The sequence below is a fragment of the Ciconia boyciana genome, chromosome 4, assembly GCF_034638445.1.
Source record: "Ciconia boyciana chromosome 4, ASM3463844v1, whole genome shotgun sequence".
Classification (NCBI taxonomy): domain Eukaryota; kingdom Metazoa; phylum Chordata; class Aves; order Ciconiiformes; family Ciconiidae; genus Ciconia; species Ciconia boyciana.
This window is the reverse complement of record NC_132937.1, coordinates 38,521,349-38,540,629: the sequence shown is the minus strand read 5'-3', so window position 1 is coordinate 38,540,629 and position 19,281 is coordinate 38,521,349.

Here is a 19,281-nt window from a genome sequence, read left to right as displayed (position 1 = left end):
TTATGCCAATAAGGGCTGCCCAGTGCCACGTATCAGTCTTTACACCCACAGCACATACTAGGATGGTTTGGGGAAATGGGTTCCTCACCACAGAGGCAAGCCCTCCAGGAGGGCTGTTCAGGGCTGTGCTGCTCCAGGATGCACTCTAAACTTAAGAGCACTATTAAAAGCACAGACTAACATGTCAATCTTTTTCTTTTTCACCTCAAGTTCATTAATGGAAAGAAAGGCATCACGGCAAGGAAGTATCGGTGGAGTCAACGACGGTCTTCTAAAAGGGTAATATGAGGACAACTGACAGACTCACTGGAACAAAATCCTCATCACAAACCTGTGAACAATTCTTGCCCTCCAAACTGAACTGACCCCAAGTCACCCTTTCATAAACATACAGTCATTCCCTGCAGCCATAGAGTAGATTTGCACAATCCTTGTGTCTGCAGGACACCTCTGAGTCTTCAAATCCGTTTGATTTTTTTAATTCAGTGTTCTGTTTCTGAAGCTTGTAGTAATTATTCTTCTCGATCTACAGGCCAAGAGAAAAAGTCGACTGAATGACAAGATTCAAAACTGCTGACCAGAGGTATTTCAGGTCACTGGGCAATGAAAATAAACCAAAGAATCTCAGACTACTTCACTTTGCCAGGAAAGAGACTGTTAGCCACACGTGCCATAAAGGGTAATATCCATTACGAAATCAACATTGGCTAAAAGTAAAAAATTCACAGAAAACTGAGAAATCTGTATGTGCATACATGCACACAAGTAACATTGTAAATATATATAGTCAGTAAAAGATGGTCAAGATATAAATTTATTCCAGTTAGCACTTGCAAGAAGTTAGATATTAATGTGATCAAATCACACTTAACTAAATATAAAATTTGTTAGTCTAGTTCTCACAACTGAAAACTGATCATCACAAAGCAAACTGCAAACTCATCAGCACATCTGAAAAACGGGTATGCAAATTTAAGATTTGATCCTCATAGCTGGATAACAAACAAATGTTACTGCAGACAGACTTTCCAATCATACTGGTTTTCCAAGCATAGTCCAGAGTTACCACTAATGTTGGAACCTATCTGCAGCGCTTGCAGCCAGCAATTTAAGCTACCCTTACTCATCCAGCCAAGACAGGTTGGTAAAGAATACATTCATCTGTGAGCCACGAAGGGTCAAGAAATGCTAGACCTCTGAACCACACACCTCATACAGAGTCTGCTAGCAAACCAGCAGCAGACAGAAGCTCACAATCATAGAGATTAGAGCTATAATGCCACATCCAATCATCCCAGCTAATTCCCCTCAAAACTCAATATACTTACCAGTGCTTTGTGCAATTCCCTTTCACTATTTTTATTGTTGCAGCTTTCTCCTTCACCTTTAGGGTCAGAAACACACTGAGCAGAAATGGCCTGGAACAGTAAAACCTATTTGTATCTTTATCTTCAGAGAACTATCTGGTCTCTCATATAATCATAATCTCAGTTTATCAGAAAAATGGTAAGGAAAGGACAAGTGATTGTCTTGTCATATTTTTACCTTTTAAAATGATTGCTACAGTTTATATTTCTGAGTTGAACAAAAAAAAAAATCAAAGTTCTTTTGAATGAACTTGAATTCTTCTGTGCCAATACCTTCTGTCCTTTAAAGTAAGTGATTTGGAAAAGAGATGAGGTGTAACTGCTTCAGACACTTCTGACCTTTCTGTATTTTGTTCAGGTTTGTGGTTTATACATTTAATCTTGTTTTCACTTATTAATAACTTAATCTGCGTATATATTATAGCAAACAAGATGGTAGGTGTGCTGGTTTTGGCTGGGATATAGTCAATTTTCTTCATAGTAGCGAGTATGAGGCTATGTTTTGGATTTGTGCTGGAAACAGTGTTGATAATACAGGGATGTTTTCATTACTGCTGAGCAGTGCTTACACAGAGTCAAGGCCTTTTCTACTTCTCACACTGCCCCACCAGCAAGGAGGCTGGGGGTGCACAAGAAGTTGGGAGGGGACACAGCTGGGACAGCTGACCCCAACTGACCAAAGGGATATTCCATACCATATGGCGTCATGCTCAGCATATAAAGCTGGGGAAGAAGAAGGAAGGGGGGGACATGCAGAGTGACGGTGTTTGTCTTCCCAAGTAACCATTACGTGTGATGGAGCCCTGCTTTCCTGGAGATGGCTGAACACCTGCCTGCCCATGGGAAGTCGTGAATGAATTCCTTGCTTTGCTTGCATGCGCAGCTTTTGCTTTCCCTGTTAAACTGTCTTTATCTCAACCCATGAGTTTTCTCACTTTTACCCTTCTGATTCTCTCCCCCATCCCACCGGGGGGGAGCAAGTGAGAGGCTGTGTGGGGCTTAGCTGCTGGCTGGGGTTAAACCATGACAGTAGGGTATGTCAGCAGGTATGTACCTTCAAAATTAAGGGACTTAGTGACCTAGGATATCTAACAAATTTGTTATTCAAACAATCAGATACATTAAAATTACAGATAACTAAACTGAATGGAGGCTTTTAAGGCAGACATCACAAAACTAAGAAAAGCTTGTGGGAAATTTCTAGCTTTGATTTGAGTCAATCCTTATAAAACCAAAGATGCAATTCTCAGACAAAAACAAAGACACAATTCTAAGCATAATTTTGCATTTCAAAAGAGTCTTCTGAAAAGTCAACAAAACACTTGAAATCCCTAATGAATGCAGATGCTTGATTTCTGAGAGCAAGAAAGTCAGCATTGGTGCCTGGGGGTACAACGAAGAATCTCCTCTTCTTAAGCTGAAATATAGGATCAATTAAGCCACAAACTACTGAATACAAACATGTTACTAGTTTCACATTAACAACAAAAATCATTCATCTCTAACAAGAGTTGCTGGTCAGCTCTCTCCAAAAGCAATGATAAGGAATGAGAGCTGGTGTTTTCCAGGTTTATTTTATGGGAAAATAAGTTAAGTTTTGTTGCAACTGAATTCTTCAAGCATGACATAAGCTTCAGATGTGTTGATGGTCAGATGTGTGTAGAGAAAGCACCGACCTTTGCAACAGACAACTTCCCACTGCCAGACTATTTGGGAGCAAAAGCAGGGACAGGGAGAGCAAGTGACTCCTGGATACAGGACCAGGGGCAGATTCAGCCCCAGAATAGAAATTGCCTTTGAGAAGTAAGGAAGAGAACAGGAAACCTAACTGTAAGCAGTATTTCTCTCTCCATATACCCAGCACATTGGCCTCCTAACCACCTTAAAGAGCTAGCAAAATTGTGCATGGTAATAGCAAAGCAGGAAAATTCCTCTTTAGTCTGTATTTTTGGACAAGCACTGCTTCCCAGATATAGTTGCATCATCAGAGGAAGCTCCTGTGCTGATCCCACACGCCCACCAAGAGCCAGTCACCCTCCTCTGCTTCTGAATGGGCTCCTCCAGGAGCTCTCCCTGGCACCAAAGCCATCAGCCTTCACTGCTGCCGTGGACAGCAACACAGCACCTGGAGACAGGGCAGTCACTCTGCGATGTTAGCTATCTCAGCAGGAGCAGGGAAGTCTCCCAAGCTTTGGAACTGCTCCTTAAACCACACTGATCCAGAGAGGCAAATTTAGAAGGGACATTGAAAGCACAGGAGCAACAAAATCAGCTGGGGTCTGTCCCACCCCGCACCTTCCTGCTCGCTCCCTTGTACCAGCAGCACTGCAGGAGCAAAGCCATTTGCAAAAAAACCCCAAATCACAGACCAATTAAGTGAGCTTTCAGCTGAACCAGGGTGACAATATGGAGGGACAGATCGTATGGCAGGATCAGCCTGGCTCTTTCCCCATGCTTTCCAGCTTTACGACCTCTGTTTCCTAGGCAACTGCATTGCCATTCACACACTTTCTACTTTCATTTCCCCCCACACAGCCCCCTCTTCAACATAAAGAAGCCAAAGTATTCGTAAGGAGGTGCACCATCTGTAGTGCTAATTTCTGTAACATCTAGATTTAGTTTGGCAGTCTCACACTTACCTGTTCTTTGCCAGCTGCAAACCAGAATGGATTTCAAAGAATATGACAAGAGCCCAGCAGCCCAAGTGAATACAGGGAAACACAGAGGATTCACCTCTGGCCCATACAATTCTTGTTCCTAAAATTCCTCTCATATGGTGTTCTGACATCAAATAAACCAGATAGTAGAAAAGCATTTGATGTCTGTAATTATTTTTTTTAATATACCTTTGACTCATAGAACATTGTTTTTAAAATCAAGAAAATTTTATATATATCTATATACATATATGTATGTATGTCTCTATAAATAACTCAACCAACTGAAATATTTCTTGCTCTGGTTCTAGGGAGCATAACAATTTCTTGCAGCTTTAAGCTTCAAGTTATTATTTCATATGAGAAAGCACTGCAAGAAAATAAAATCTTATCAAGGCAAAAGCATTACAGAGAGTAGAAATAACCATGAATGAAAGTTACCCCACATGAGATAAGAGGCTGTGAAAGTAGTTCCTGCTTCAGAAAAAAATATGAAAAACAGCGCTTGTGCATCCTTTGTGGCTTTCCTGGAAAGTTTCGGTGCTAAATCCTGAGTCCTGCTGACCTAAGCTGGTCTGTCAAAGCAACCAACATTCATCATTCAGCTCCCATATTCCAAAAAAGCACAAGATTTTACTTAGTGAGCTTTAAGTGGTTTAGGAAATGCACCTGGACAAAGATCCCAAAGTTTGGATGCTTACCTAAAATTCAACACAAGTAAACTGGCTTGCAAAACAGGACTGAAATCCCACCAGAATTCGCTATAACAAAACTTCTTTTTTCTGTCTTGACTAAGACACAACATACAAATTTCTGCCTTCTCCTATCCCACATTTACTGGACCAAGGTAGCACACCTACAATTTTTCTCCCCATTTTAACATCCTTTTTCTCGCTCCAGAAACTCCATCCTACAAAAAGAATACAGAAGTGCACCAATACTTATTTTAATCAGTATGTATCTTTTACTATTTTATCAGCCCATCCCAATTTTTGCTCAGTATGAACATTAAGTTCAACAACAACAAAGCTGATTCTGGTTCCATCAGACCTTATATGCCTTTTGAAACCCAGCAATCCCTGCAATCCTTTAGTCAAAATGAGGTTATTCTGATCTTTTTAAACACCAGCAGCAGCATTAACTAAATTAACCTCAGAACATGATACAACCGATGCAGCCATTATTGCCATTCATTAGACACTGCAGATGATTAATCAGACTTTCCCAAGGTTTGATAACCAAAAATGAGACCAAGATCCAGTTTATTAAGGCACTCTGCCTCCTGTTCTAACCTGTGTAACATAAAAACCATCAGAATAAAGTGAAGGCACTGACAATGCTTTAGAAACTTGCAGAACTATCTCCAGCAAATCACTGCAATACTATAAAAATAGGAGTGTCCATAATAGGTAATTGAGGAACAGCTATAACCTCCCACTCAACATATGCACATACACACACTGCAATTATTATAGAAAAGCTGCAAATGGTAAGAAGTCCAAAGTGTTTACTGTTTTTTATTTTTAAAGGATTGGCCCTTGACAAGAATCATCTTACCAACAGGTTCTAGAGGAACGCAAGAGCTGAACTTCCAAACCTTCAAAAATTCTGCTGTTTATCCTTTTTTAAGAATTACGTTAATACACTGGCCCAAATAAATAACTGATGACAAATTCCACCATCTCAAGTGGAATTTTTCAGCCGATATTTAATTGGGGTTGATTTTCTTTTTTTTTTTTTTAAAAAAGGACATTTTATTTCTGTCTCACCTTTGCTCACAAGCACACTCAAACCACAGCATTCTCAACAAAGCATTGTATCATCTTTGTATCTCCATGAGCACTTCGTATTAAGCTTTGTCATCATTACACAATCTTCTGTAATACTATCATATTCTCACTAAAAGCCTATCAAGAAAACGAGTTATTACACATGAAGGTCAGCTTTTGTTCACTGAAGACGACTAAAACCCTCCTAAAACCCTTCATGTCATCAGCCCTGCCATCAGCATACAGATTACTTCTTTTTACGGCAAATAGCCTTGCAAAGAAGAGGACTCAAAGCAAAGGAAACAGAAAAGAAAAAGAAAATAAGGTGAAGCAGCCAAAGTATGGTAAAGTTGCTGCAGAAGTCTCTCTATACTAACAGACATTCGTTTTATTTGAGCCTCATGCTTGGCTCAGTGGTTGAATACGCTTCATCAGTGAGAGTGCCTGCTATTATATTAGTACCTTAAGATTTGCACAGGCTTCAGAGGCACTGGCCCCAGGAAATCCCAGTTTCTGCACAGTAAGAACTGCAGGTCAATCCAAAACTGACTGGATTGTTCTGAGGTATACAATTACGAAGAACACCACTAATATTCACACACAGCAAGGGAGGATTTAAGAAAACTGTATAGCAAAAGATATACCTAGCACAAGCTGATTATCAATTTCCCCTTATTGACAAATGTTTGGAGGCCTAATTTTCAGTTTTAGGCCTGGCAGTTACAAATGATGTCAACTTCTACTTCTGCCTATATAACAACAGATTCACAAATGTAGAATTAGCATTAATAGTAAAATGGGAATCAAAAACTGTATCCGTACATTTTAAGGGCCAGACCGCAAATCAGTGGACTACAGTCACTAGGGGGCTGAAGCTACCTGGCTTTATCCTTCATTTCACAGAGTTCACCAGCCATAAGGGAATGTGAAAGAACAGTTTAAACAGCTTCAGGAGAGACATCAGCAACAACAAACAAATAAGACTATTGCAGCCTTTTTATATATTTTATAATGTGCAAAAAGCTAGTTCACATTCCCCTAAGTACAAATAATCCATTCCCCCATGGAGCAAACGTATCTACACCTAGGCTGCTGTACTGCTAATGCAGAGAAACTACTACTTTTGCATCTGATTTATCTGAATTATTTCAGACTGTCCCTTTCCAGGTACCTAAGATGACCAACTCTGATGTATGCACATCTGCTCTGGGGTATTCATACTTCACAAGGCTCATTTCACTCTTTGTGCCTGCATTACGAATCATGCAACTTCACAGGTATTTGCATACATGAAAAGGATTCATGCATTTCAAAAGGTTGGCCAGATGCGTCATAGCCAAAAATCAAGTAAACTAAGACAGTTCTTATTTGAATACTGCATACAGTTAAGCTTATGATGGAAAAAATACTACGCAAACTAAAACTATTTTCAGACATGCCACATGCTGGTTCTAAAGCTGTATGAATATACACACATTGTCCCAGGTTTCTGAGTAATGATTTTCTAAAAATGCAAAACAACTCACTCTTCATTGCAACAACCTTCTCTTCTCCCCAGTCATCATGAACTCCTGAGTGAACAAGGGAAAAAAAAAAAAGCCTGACAACTTAGTTTAAAATGTTTTGCCTAATAAATGGCATCTCTTTGATCTGTGACAGCTGTACTTAACAGGCATCCAGCCTTCATCTAGGCTTTATCAATAAGGCTGCACAAAACAGATCCATCTGAACATTGCAGAGGCTCACAAAATGCCAACTGTATCCTGTGGGATACTATCTTCTATTTTCAGGTTATTGTCTTTAAGCACGCTTCTCAAAAGCACATGCAGCTGGTGAACAGCTTAGTTCACACTGCCTGATGCTTTTTCTGACACAAATATTTTCCCCAGAGAAACAAGTCTCCTACTCCTACCCATCATGGCCCTCATATTTACCTCAAACATATCACCAGAATTATCAGAAGCTTTGTTCTCAACCTACTTGTTGCTTCATTAATGCTCAGGGGACTGACATTTGCAAGCGGTCCAATAAGCAAATTGCTGAAACCTTCCTTTGAAAAAACTCAGAGCCGTGTTCTCATTGTGTGCTGAAACATCCCATACCACTAGAGAAGACAGCCTAGTATTTTTTACATAGTTTTCAGTTTGTTTTTCTACACTGTGTGCAAACAGGCTGTGCAACTAAATGATATAGGAAATCTCTGATGACACAAATTAAAGATTAAAAAGGAGATTTATAAATATACCAAGGATTTCAAAAGTTGCCGTCAAGAAGAACTGTGTATCCTTTGTATATTCTGACCGAAGTTCTGAGATCCACAGTGATCCTGCAATAACCTGTGATCCATTTCAGACACTGGAGAAGGGCTGGAGCAAGTGTAGCGTTAAACTTAGAAACTTAAATTGCATTTGGTGTTTCTCTGATTACACGGTTCATCCTACCACAGATAATACAATGGTGTTGCAAGCCTATATATGTTATAGCTATGTATCTCTGAAATCCCTTTCTCATTGCTCATAGCAGACATTTGTTATTGAGTATAACTCTAGTCCAAGGATGTATGTGAAACTCATACAATTTAGTCTTGAAAGAGAGACAAATTTAAAATTCAGTGTCTCACAATTTGTTTGGAATTAAAAACCCAAACTATGATTCTTCATGTGAAGCACAGAAGTTTCTTTTTGTCCTGAAATATCAATTCCTGAGGTCCTTACATCACTACAGAAACAAAAGGAATTAAAAGCCACTTGCAGAAACTTTGAAACAAAAAAAAATTATACATTCTGGATAGTTGAAGTTATAGCAACTAATATACGTGGCCTTCTCAATAAAAGTAAAAAAAAATACTAAGTATATATATTGGGCGTCCTACTAGCTTGTTTCAAAAAATTAATCTCAGGAAAAGCAGTTGTTTTGTTACTTATAAAGAATAGAGCCAACCCAAACTCCTGCCTATGAAATCTTCATGAGACAATTTGCCACCACATACTTTTCCCATATATTAAAAAATTACTAATTTATGAAACAAAGTATTAATTAGAAGAAAGTATGTATAGGTTTCTACACTGCTGTTTTGCAGGGACTGCTGGTATGTGTTTGTTTAATTAGCAGAACTTCAGCTCTCCTAACAGCCTCTATATTAGTACAGATGCACCACAGCAGTAGTGCAATGGAGCACATGATACAATGGATGGGCAACACTTAGGGTTAATGGCATTGCCCATAGTCAGCTGTAGAGTTGAATAAAGAGCTCTGGTAAAGCCTGCTAATGTAAACAAGTTTAATAGATTTATCCCCTTTCGTCCTTCCTGAACATGAAAAGCAATAAACTCTCAGGTATAATTGTCATTCTGTATGCAGAAACATTCCACCCCAAAAGAGGCCTACTAGTTGTATCTTTTCATTCATCAGTTACAGGGACAGGAAACTGCATCATGCTGTTAGGATGAGTATAATTATCATAACAGATGATAACACAATACACGATTATACCTCCTCCTCCTGTGTACTACCATTAAAAATTGCCATTATCCCATTTATATTGCTTTTGTTCCTCCTTTCTTCAGCTCCCTAAGCAGGAAGCTTTGTTCACGTGAGACTCTCCTACTACAGAGAGGTTGTTCTCTGCTTATGCACAGTGTCACTAGGCAAACATTTGCTTTCAGCAAATTTTACAGCAACTAGCTAAACCCAGGACTAATGCATATGTCACCCTTTAACTCAGACACACTGTCTGTAATTTACAGTCTGCTTCAAACCATAGCAATTTATTCAACAGAACAATTTGCCTTGGTACTTCTGGTATTTTTGGTAGAGATCATTAGTGCCACACCATTTAATAGCTCTTGAATTAGCACACACCTGTTCATTTTTGCTTGACAGTTTAATGTTACATAAAGAAAGAAGCATCATCACAGAGAAGAGTCTTACAGTTTTATATGAGAACAGTAACAACCCTTACTTGTGAAGTATGACACACAGAAGAACACAACATACTATGCTTAGGAACAGTAACGAGGTCCAAGAAGAATCTAGAGCCAAAGAAAAAGATGAGGAGCATTTCTGCCTGCAGTGCCTCAACCACCACCTCTGCCACTGCAGTGAGCGTGCACCACATGGTGCGCTACAACATCAAGCCCTTGATGCTGCCTAGCAGGAGCTCACAACGCCCAACACCTGCCTGTCTTGAGGGCAGAAGCAATGAGTAAAATACTCAGACTGCAGCTATATAAATGATATGTATAGTCAGAGCTCCACACAGAGCCAGTATGAGTGAGCATGAAGCAGTGTTCTAATTCTTTTCACTGTTCATCCAGTCCATAGGGCTTGTGTTGCTCCAGTAAGAGCCTCCCACCTTAGCAGCTGAATCATGGTTGCTCTTCACACACCTCCCATCCAGCCCACATACACTCAAGCAGCCACAGTATGGAGCTGGGTTTCCAAGTTTCAGTACATTTTCTAAAACCAACATGAACCCAAACAGAATTGGGTGAACTACAAATGAAGGGACCACACTTCATGATATCTAGACACTTGTTTCCTTTGCACTTCTACCGGTGCAGGCCAACTGTGGACAAGTTAGACCCATCAAGGTATTTTTAACAGGGCTTTAGTGCTGCTGATACACCATTTTCAGTGACACATTAAAACATCCAGGATACAGATTAAGAAGGTGGCAGGTATAGAAAGCATCCAAATTGCCATACTGTTAATTGAGCTTGGTCTGGCAATGTTTATTAGCTCAGATACAAAGTAATTTGAGCATAATTTATAAATTCCAGGCTAATTCAGATAAGCACTACTGCTACTTCAGTGCTATGGGGGGCCATAACTAAGAGGCCTTGTTTGAACCTACCCTAACACATGCGGATCCAAACATGGTGTTTCTTGCCACCTTCCTTGACTTGGGAATACTAGATACAAAAGCACAAGGACATCTGTAGCAAAGCCAGCTCTGGTGCAACAAAGATCGTCAGTTTTGGCTCAACATGGACTTTGCTAGAGCTGAGCTGGTTCTTGAAGAACCTGTTAGGCATGAGCCAGGTTCTGGGAAAGCACAAAGCAGCAGGCTGTGTCCAGCATGGGCATGGAGGTAGCAGAACCGCAGAACTCAAGTCCTGGAAGCACAAGACACTAAGCAGCTCTGCAGGAGCAAGGACAGCCAGCTCCGACTCAGAGTCTTGAAACCCTGCTAAGGCTCCACTTGGTGTGACTGAGATCTCTGCACCATTTCTCACTATGTTGCCTAATACTGACATTATCCATGCAGTAAACTGTAATTATTCGGCTGTACGGGCCCCAAAACAACTCAATGGGGGAAAAAAAAATCCTCCCATACCTTACCCCAACCACAAATAATTTGCCTATTCATGACTTATGCTTTGCAATTTCACATCATAAAACACAGACTGGAGAGGAATGGATGTCCTGGGTTAGGTATCATTTACCTCTATGACAGTTCTTAATTTCTTACAGTGATAGTGTCTGTTAGCTCATTACTGCCACAGCTTTTTCACTTTAAATTGTGTCTCCATTTATGGTAGAGGCTCAACTAAAATCTATCCTATTTATGGGCTCCACAGCTTGTATTAATTATTTTATCCCGATTTACTGCAAAATGAAGGTGAGTTAGAACTTCAGTTTAACCTGGAAGCTGCACACAAAGTACCTTGTACTTGCCTGGACTTAGGATTGCTTAGGATTTTATTACTGTAAGATTTTATTGACTTTGAAGTGCAAACACAACTGTGGGCAAGGGAAAATAATATAGATTTCAGATATCATTTCTACTGAAAGAAGTGTTAAAGTAACTTTGAGTGAATTTAGCATTTGGTAGACTGACAAATCCAGAGATAAGATCACACAAAACACTCACTCTCTGAAGGGGGAGGCAAATATCCTCCTGGGGGTTTTTTGTTTGTTTGTTTTTTCTTAATCAAACCCACACTTCAAAGCCACATTTTTCACTGGTGATGCCTACTGTAAGGCTTTACATTTGTATTTGGGGCGTGTGAAAATGATCAAGAGCAACTGTTGTGTTGTCACTTGGTAACTTACTACTGATTTGCTGCTCTTAAGCTCTGAAGCTCCACAGTCCTATGCAACTTTGGTGTGAGTTCATGGTGGTATAAGCAAATGCATTGTACTTTCTGTTTAAAACAGGAGGGGATCATGCACAAACAGCATGCCAACTCTGCCAAGTGGTAACTCAATATGCCATGATTTCTATTGCTACTGTATGAATACGGCTATAAGCACCAAATAGCTTCTTTCACCAAAATTGGAGTAGTTCTGGCAAACCTGAATGTGCTCAGCTGCAAGTTTCAAGGGCTTACTTCACTGGGGGAGCTGCGAAACATACACCAATCCTGGAAACAGTCACAGAAACATAGGTGAGTCCATGCACACGTACTAACATGTACTGAACAGAACATTATTACTCTAACACTGTTGCCTGTGTTTTTCCTGTTTTCCATTCTTTTGTATTTATCATTTTCATAGTTTGGTATCATTCACTTCTTGCCTCTGTTCCCATGTCAACTCTCATCACCTTCCTCTTTCTTTTTCTTTCCTACTCTGCTTTTCCTCCAGAATGCACTTTTTCTATCCTCTTCCTCCCTAAGGCAGTCCATTTATCTTCAACTCCTACTGAGGGTATCTTGTACTCACCTGCTTTCTGTAAGCAGGCAGCTGAAATTGTCCTACCCTGAGCTATGCAGAGAAACCACACAGCAGAGAATATAACCTGGTTTTGTTTGAACTCTGCTGAGGAGTTACTGGCAGTAATATGCAATTCAGACAAAACTAATTTCCAGGAGTGACACTGTGAGGTCCAATCTCCAGGTGAGAGAGAACTAGTTTAAAAATACAGTAAATAAAAAGGTGCACCTGGAATCATTCCCAAGTGCCAACAGAAGCAAACATAGAATATTTCTGCCAGCCTGAGAAAATCTCCTCAATTTCTAGGGCCAGTAGAATTCTCTAATGCCACTGTTTTTTATTTAGTTGCTGCTTTTGGCTAACTTGCTTATTCTACATATCTGTAAAGATAATGAAGCATATTAACAATGCCTAAGAAATACCCATTGAAGGTATAGCTCTGTTTAAAAGAAAAAAAATAACTTTTTTTCCTCTTTTTTAATCTGGTAAATAGAATAGGAAAATGCCAGGCTAACACAGTGGTCAATCAGAAGCAGCATCCTGGAATCCGTCACAATAAATGAGAAAAGAGGTTCAAAATAAAATATAAAAACAGAACAGCCTCTGATATGGTCTGCTAGGTTTAAGTGTTCTGTACCACTCTAATATTACTTCAAAATAGTGAGAAAATGACAGAACAGAATAACATTGATAAGTTTCTAGAGCCAGTTTATGTCATTATTTTACTATTTACAAACAGATTTTACACAAAGTGCAAATTAAACCAGATTATTCTACTCAGTTGCCTGCAGGCAATAAGACGTTAAACATTTCATTATGTCTTCGGTGTTTAACTCACACTTATATCCTTACATATTAAAATAAGGGCCTTGAACTCCAGAGACAGCGAGATCTAGGGGAGTGCTCATGTTGTTATGAAAAAATAGTCAATATCCCCATCTCAAATTAATGTTAATATCTTCCTTACTGTCTTACAAATGGTCCAAGCCAACACTGCTGGTTTTGTGTTGTAATGCAAGTATGCACACGGCTGCGTGCATATGAAATGCCTCCAAACCAAACAACAGATTCAGGGTTCATCTGTCTCCAGTGGTGCAAATTCACCTAAGAAAACAGGACAAAATGATTCTGTCTTTCACTCTTCAACCTCAGCGCAGCCTTTGTGAACAAATTCAACCATAAACACTACGAGATCAAATCATTCTTTCTACAATTAATTTGCCAGCTGTAGGCCTCAAGGCAGAAAGTCTTCTCCAAATCCCATTCTGCGTTTCCCCAAATCAGAAGTCATCCCTTTACAAACAATCCAAATGAAATACCACCTCGCCTTTCCCGAAGAAGTCCTTATCCCCTTCTGGTCTTGCTCCTGAAATACCATCTTTGTCAAAGTTCAGATATTTCTACTTCCTCATTACAGAATTTCTGTAAGACCCCTCCAGTCTGTGGAAATCCATATCCCCTTGTTATTATGGGTCCATCCAGTCTCCGTACCTTTACACTGAGCAGTTCTCGGTTCTAACCCAGAATCTTGTTTCTTTTCCACACCAAGTAACCTTAAGATCCACTCAGTTTCACCATTTCATCTTCCTTAGAGGGAGAATTTTTCCAGCCCATCATTTACTCTGCATTTTTTCCCCTGAAACCTCTCCACAATAAGAGACTCTCAAATCTTGAGGGATCTTTGCAGCATAAATACCTGACAGGATGGAATGAAGAAGAGGGAGCCGGACTCTTCTCAGTGGTGCCCACTGACAGGACAAGAGGCAATGGGCACAAACTGAAACACATGAAGTTCCATCTGAACACAAGAAAACACTGTTTTCACTGTGAGGGCAGTCAAACAAGTTGCCCAGAGAGGCTGTGGAGTCTCCATCTATGGAGACACTCAAAACTCAACCAGACATGGTTCTGGACAACCTCCTGTAGCTGACCCTGCTTGAGCAGGGGAGTGGACTAGATGATCTCAGGAGGCCGCTTCCAACCAAAACGATTCTCTGAAATCTCATTTCCAGCTGCGTGGGCTTGTTCAAATTCTCTCTCTCACTCAGCAACTGGACCCTCTAGGTTTCCATTTCACCAGCCCCAAGGAAAACATGACACACAAGGGCTGACTCTGAACATCTGTTGCAAGGCTGATCAGCATTTCCCAGCACTGAAGCTTCATCTGCCTTTGCGTTGCTGCACCACCCTGCTCAGTTACACTACTTGCAGTTCCTACGTTGCTGACAATTTTTGCCAGTTCACTATTTATCAACACTTCCAAACCATTAATAAAGTTTGATAAGAATCAGTCCAATTTCTTGTTTCAGTCCAACTTCCAATTTCAGTCCACAGAACCTTGTGGCATCTTGCTATTAACCTTTTGCCGGGTTGAAAATTGCTTGTTTACCTTCTTGCTTTCTACCTCTCAGTTATTTACACATTAGAATTTCATCTCTTCCTGCACAACCACACAGCCTCCTTATCAGCCTCTGTGCCGCAGCTTTCTGAAGTCCAGCTCCTGTCATTCAGCCATACTTTTGACGCTGTGCTTGCAGAACCTCAAGAAAGAGGCACAAATAAACTTGGCGATTTCTGCACAGGTGTTTTTATTCAGGAGGCGGAGGAGGGAAAGGAACTTCTGCAGAGCAGAACAATTCTGCTTGCATGGCTCTCGGCCTGATTTCAAAAGCGAGATTTCAAAATGCTTCAACAAATGAGCATGGCTAGCAGCAAAAAGCTAGAAAAGGAATCTTGGGATCCAGGGACTATTGACACATGCTGCATTACAGTATCATTGCATAAAGTGCATAAATAGCCTTGATGGCAGATAAGAGAATGTAGGACTCTCACTGCTTCCTACACCCACAGTTGTTGGATTAATCAATCTCCTGCCTGTTTTATCCCTGACCAGAGTGCTCGGCGGCCTGCATACAAGGATTTCATTTACATATTTAAAAATTGAAAAAAAAAAAGTGCTAGTGAACCAGCAGGCACTTGCTACAGATGTAGTAGAACAAAAAGCAACTTCTGGTAGTACAGAGTGTGGGAAAATACAGGGCAGAGCATTTCAGCAGCTGAGCGAGACAAAAACGTTTTGCTGCATATACAGTTTATGCCTGTGTGCTTCCTCGCACACCTGTCTGATGTTTAAAGTTTGGGTGGGTAAACCACCAGGGTGAAGGTGATGTTTTTAGGTCTCTAATGTTTCCCTTGCAAGCTCAGTTAGTGCGTCAGAAGTCATAAGTTCTGTATACATGTACAAATTCCCACATTCCTGCTATACGAGTTTCTAGTTTTCCCCAGTATCCTGGAAAAATGGGGAACAATATCTGCAAGATACGTTCGTCAACTTTGTTTAAAAAAAGAAAGAAAATCAAATTATAACTACAATAAATAGAATATTTCCAACTGAAAGAAAGACTCTTTGGTTCAAAATACTTGAAGAACAACTTCAGAAATTATTCACAGTGTATTTTTGAAACACTGCCATGCAGCAAAATAACCAGATTTAGACTTTCTCTGCTCAGAATTTACCTATCAACAATTCCAATTTTCTCAGGTTGGTAAGTTAATGGATAATATTTGTCTATGCTGTATGATTGATTCAGTTGGTTTCCTGAATAACTTAAGAAATATTCTTAGCTTAGACCACAACCACTGACCACCAAACAGGCCCCACAGTGTTTGGTTACTTTCCATGAGTAACACCAGAGATTTTGCTCATGCAAGTACTGGGAAAACAAATGTAACTTTCAGTTCAAACATTCACTTCATTTAAATGTTTTCTGTCTATTTCTAAAGCTGCTTTAATAATCTTTCTTGCTAGGAAGCAGTTAAAATTGCTGTGGGAAGTGATGACAACCCACGCAGTCAACATGACTAGTTTTTTGTTGTTTTAAACACCAATGTGTCCCTTTATTTACACTACATACCATAATAGAATTGGATAAGCTTTCCAGAGGTTAATAAAACGCAGAAACTGAAAACTAGTTTCAGGTGGTAAGAAACAATATGCAAGTTCAGCAAATTGTTTTACCTAAGAATACTTATTTTAAATGTTCTAGGCTTTTGACATGTTTAGAAATGACAGCTTGACTTCAAAATCAGTCGGTGTTTCATTAAAAGCAGGTTAAGAAATCTAAAGAAAGAAATACAACATTAAACCTTGGGTCAAGTAAAATACTTTTGCCAACCCACCATTTCTCCCTTCTTCAGAAAGAGAATGAAAAAGTCAATTACTTGCACAGCTCCAGCCCAGGAGACATGGTTTGCGACCTGCTGACAGCCACGGCTGACTTCAGAAATGACACGTACCTCGATGTGGGACATTATTTTATTTTGTAGAATCAGCTTCTAAGGGGCATGCTTTAGTTACATTTATGTATTGGTGGTGGAATTTGCTTGTTTGCAGCAAATTCACTTTTGCTCCTTTTCACTTCATTTTAGACCACTCTTTGGAAACTGATCACCCATTTTGTGCAAACCTGAAAACAAATTCCTTCATGATTAGTATTTTTAAGCAAGTAGTATGTACTAGTCAGTGCAGTAGTATGCACTCAGCCTAACAAAATGGTGCCTAGCCAGTGTGGAGAACAGAGGATGTAACATTTTTAAGCACTCCTTATGAATCCCCAATACATTTTTAAAGGGGGTTGACTACAGTTAACTTGATTTAATTTTCCTCAAGAGTCAGCAAAATCTGGTAAGAACAAGCTATTGTACCTTATGAAAAGTTTCTACAGAACCAGTCAAATCTGATTATCTAATAATTAGTCATCATTATTAATCATAGCTAGCAGTATGACAGAAATTGTGAACATTTTAAAATTAGTAACTAGTCATTTATTCTTTTGAAGCAGCAGCATTGAAGCAAGACAAGTAAATGAGTTTGGAAAGCCTTCAAAATGTGTACCTTAATTACAAAGGTGCTGCTTTTGCTAAGTGAAGATGATGTGGCATGTTCAGCAGTTCAAAGAACACCATGAACTGCAATTTAGAAGCATCATAAGAGTTTGGAACGAAATAAAAATTAAAAAAAAATAAAGCATACTAAACATTACTGCATGACATTGACTGTAAATCTGATAGCATGTCTGTGTTAATATGATCTATAGAAGTGATTTTATCATTGCTGAACCACCAGAGAAATGAGCTCTGTTACAATGTGCAGTTATGAGCTGTGACTCCACTTAGGACTTCAGCTGTCACTCCTGGTACCCTGGGAGATGTCTGTACACCCATTGGGACCAACCAGAAAACAAAGAGGATCTTCATGAGCAGCTTTGCTAAGGTGTAAACACTATTTGGTGTTCCTTTTTCAAACAAAAATTGTGGTTCAAACCTTGGAAAACAGACTTCACAAGAGGAAGGATGAAATCTTAGCACTCCAACATCCTTTTCTTAGGGCAGTATTAGCTTAAATAACGCAACTTGCAAAGCAACTACAAAAGCTCTTCCTCAGCAAGACGCTAGAGTACTGCAGGAGCTAGGTTTCCCTCCTGCAAGTCCTCTGAGGCTTCCCTGGAACCATTGAACTCCTTCTCATTCGAGGCACAGCTGGCAGAACACCTCCTGCCATCTGTCAGTGACACTGCGAGCACTCACTTACCTGACTAAAAGGAGTCTTCTCCAACATCTTTGCCCAAAAGGGCTCCTGGGATGGTGTGCAGCGTTACAGCATCTACAGGCACCCACCACACCGTGCACTCTCCCGGGCCATCACAATGGAGGAGGTCATCAGGAAACGGCCTGACCCTTGGACTTGTTTGCAAATGATGCAAAACACCTCTATTGCTTCACTAAAGCAAAGGTAGGAGGCCACAACCTCCCTCCTGGCGATGCAGGGCATGCTGTGACAGCACAAGACCACTTCCCCTGCCCATTTCAAGCATGGTGGGAGTGTTAATCGCTTCACCACAGCAACAGGGTGCCTACCATGAGGAGAGAGGCCTGAGGGAGTGCCCCTGTGGCAGCGGCCGCTGGCAGGCCTGGCCACCGGGGCAGCAACGCAACTGGCCCCACTGGAACAGGGCAGTCACGGTGAAACATGAGTGCCTGTTACCTCCCAGCCCCATGTATACATGATATACATCTATCTACATGCACATACCTATAATGATTTTTTATTATTATTTTGTAAACCTAGAGCTTCAACATACTTAAGGTTATCTAACCTTATCATACTTAAGGTTATCTATCATACTTCAGGTTATCTAACCTTATCATACTTAAGGTTATCTTAAGTATCGTACTTCACGTTATCTAACCTTAAGTTTATCATTCTTAGGGTTATGTACCATACCTCAGGTTATCTAACCTGAAAACATTTGTAGAAGTAAAATTATTCCAGCAATTGTTTTGTATGAGACAAACACCTGGACTATCTAATAGGACTGAATTATCGCGTGGATAAAACTACTTTTAGAAGCTTATAGCAGGTGCACCCACCCTGACAGAGACCGGGGCTTTAATATAGCAGCTGCTGATTCTCTTCCCGCCCTTACCTTCACGCCCTCACATCCTTACGGTGACGGTTGTCATGTGCAAGCTGCTGGCAGATGAAGCCCTCAGCCAGCAGGGAACCGGCCCAGAGCCCTCAGGCATGGAGCCCACAGCCAGCAGGGAACCGGCCCGGAGCCCTCAGGAGTTTAATTGTGCTGTAGAAAAAAAAATCCCCATTTAAATTATTTGTTGCCTTGAAAAACAAAGCTCAAAGGCATGGAGCCCTCAGCCAACAGGGAACTGGCCCAGAGCCCTCAGGCATGGAGCTCTCAGCCAGCAGGGAACCAGCATGGCCATATACAACCACAGGTCAGATTCGACCAGGGTGTAAATGGAGCCTGGCTG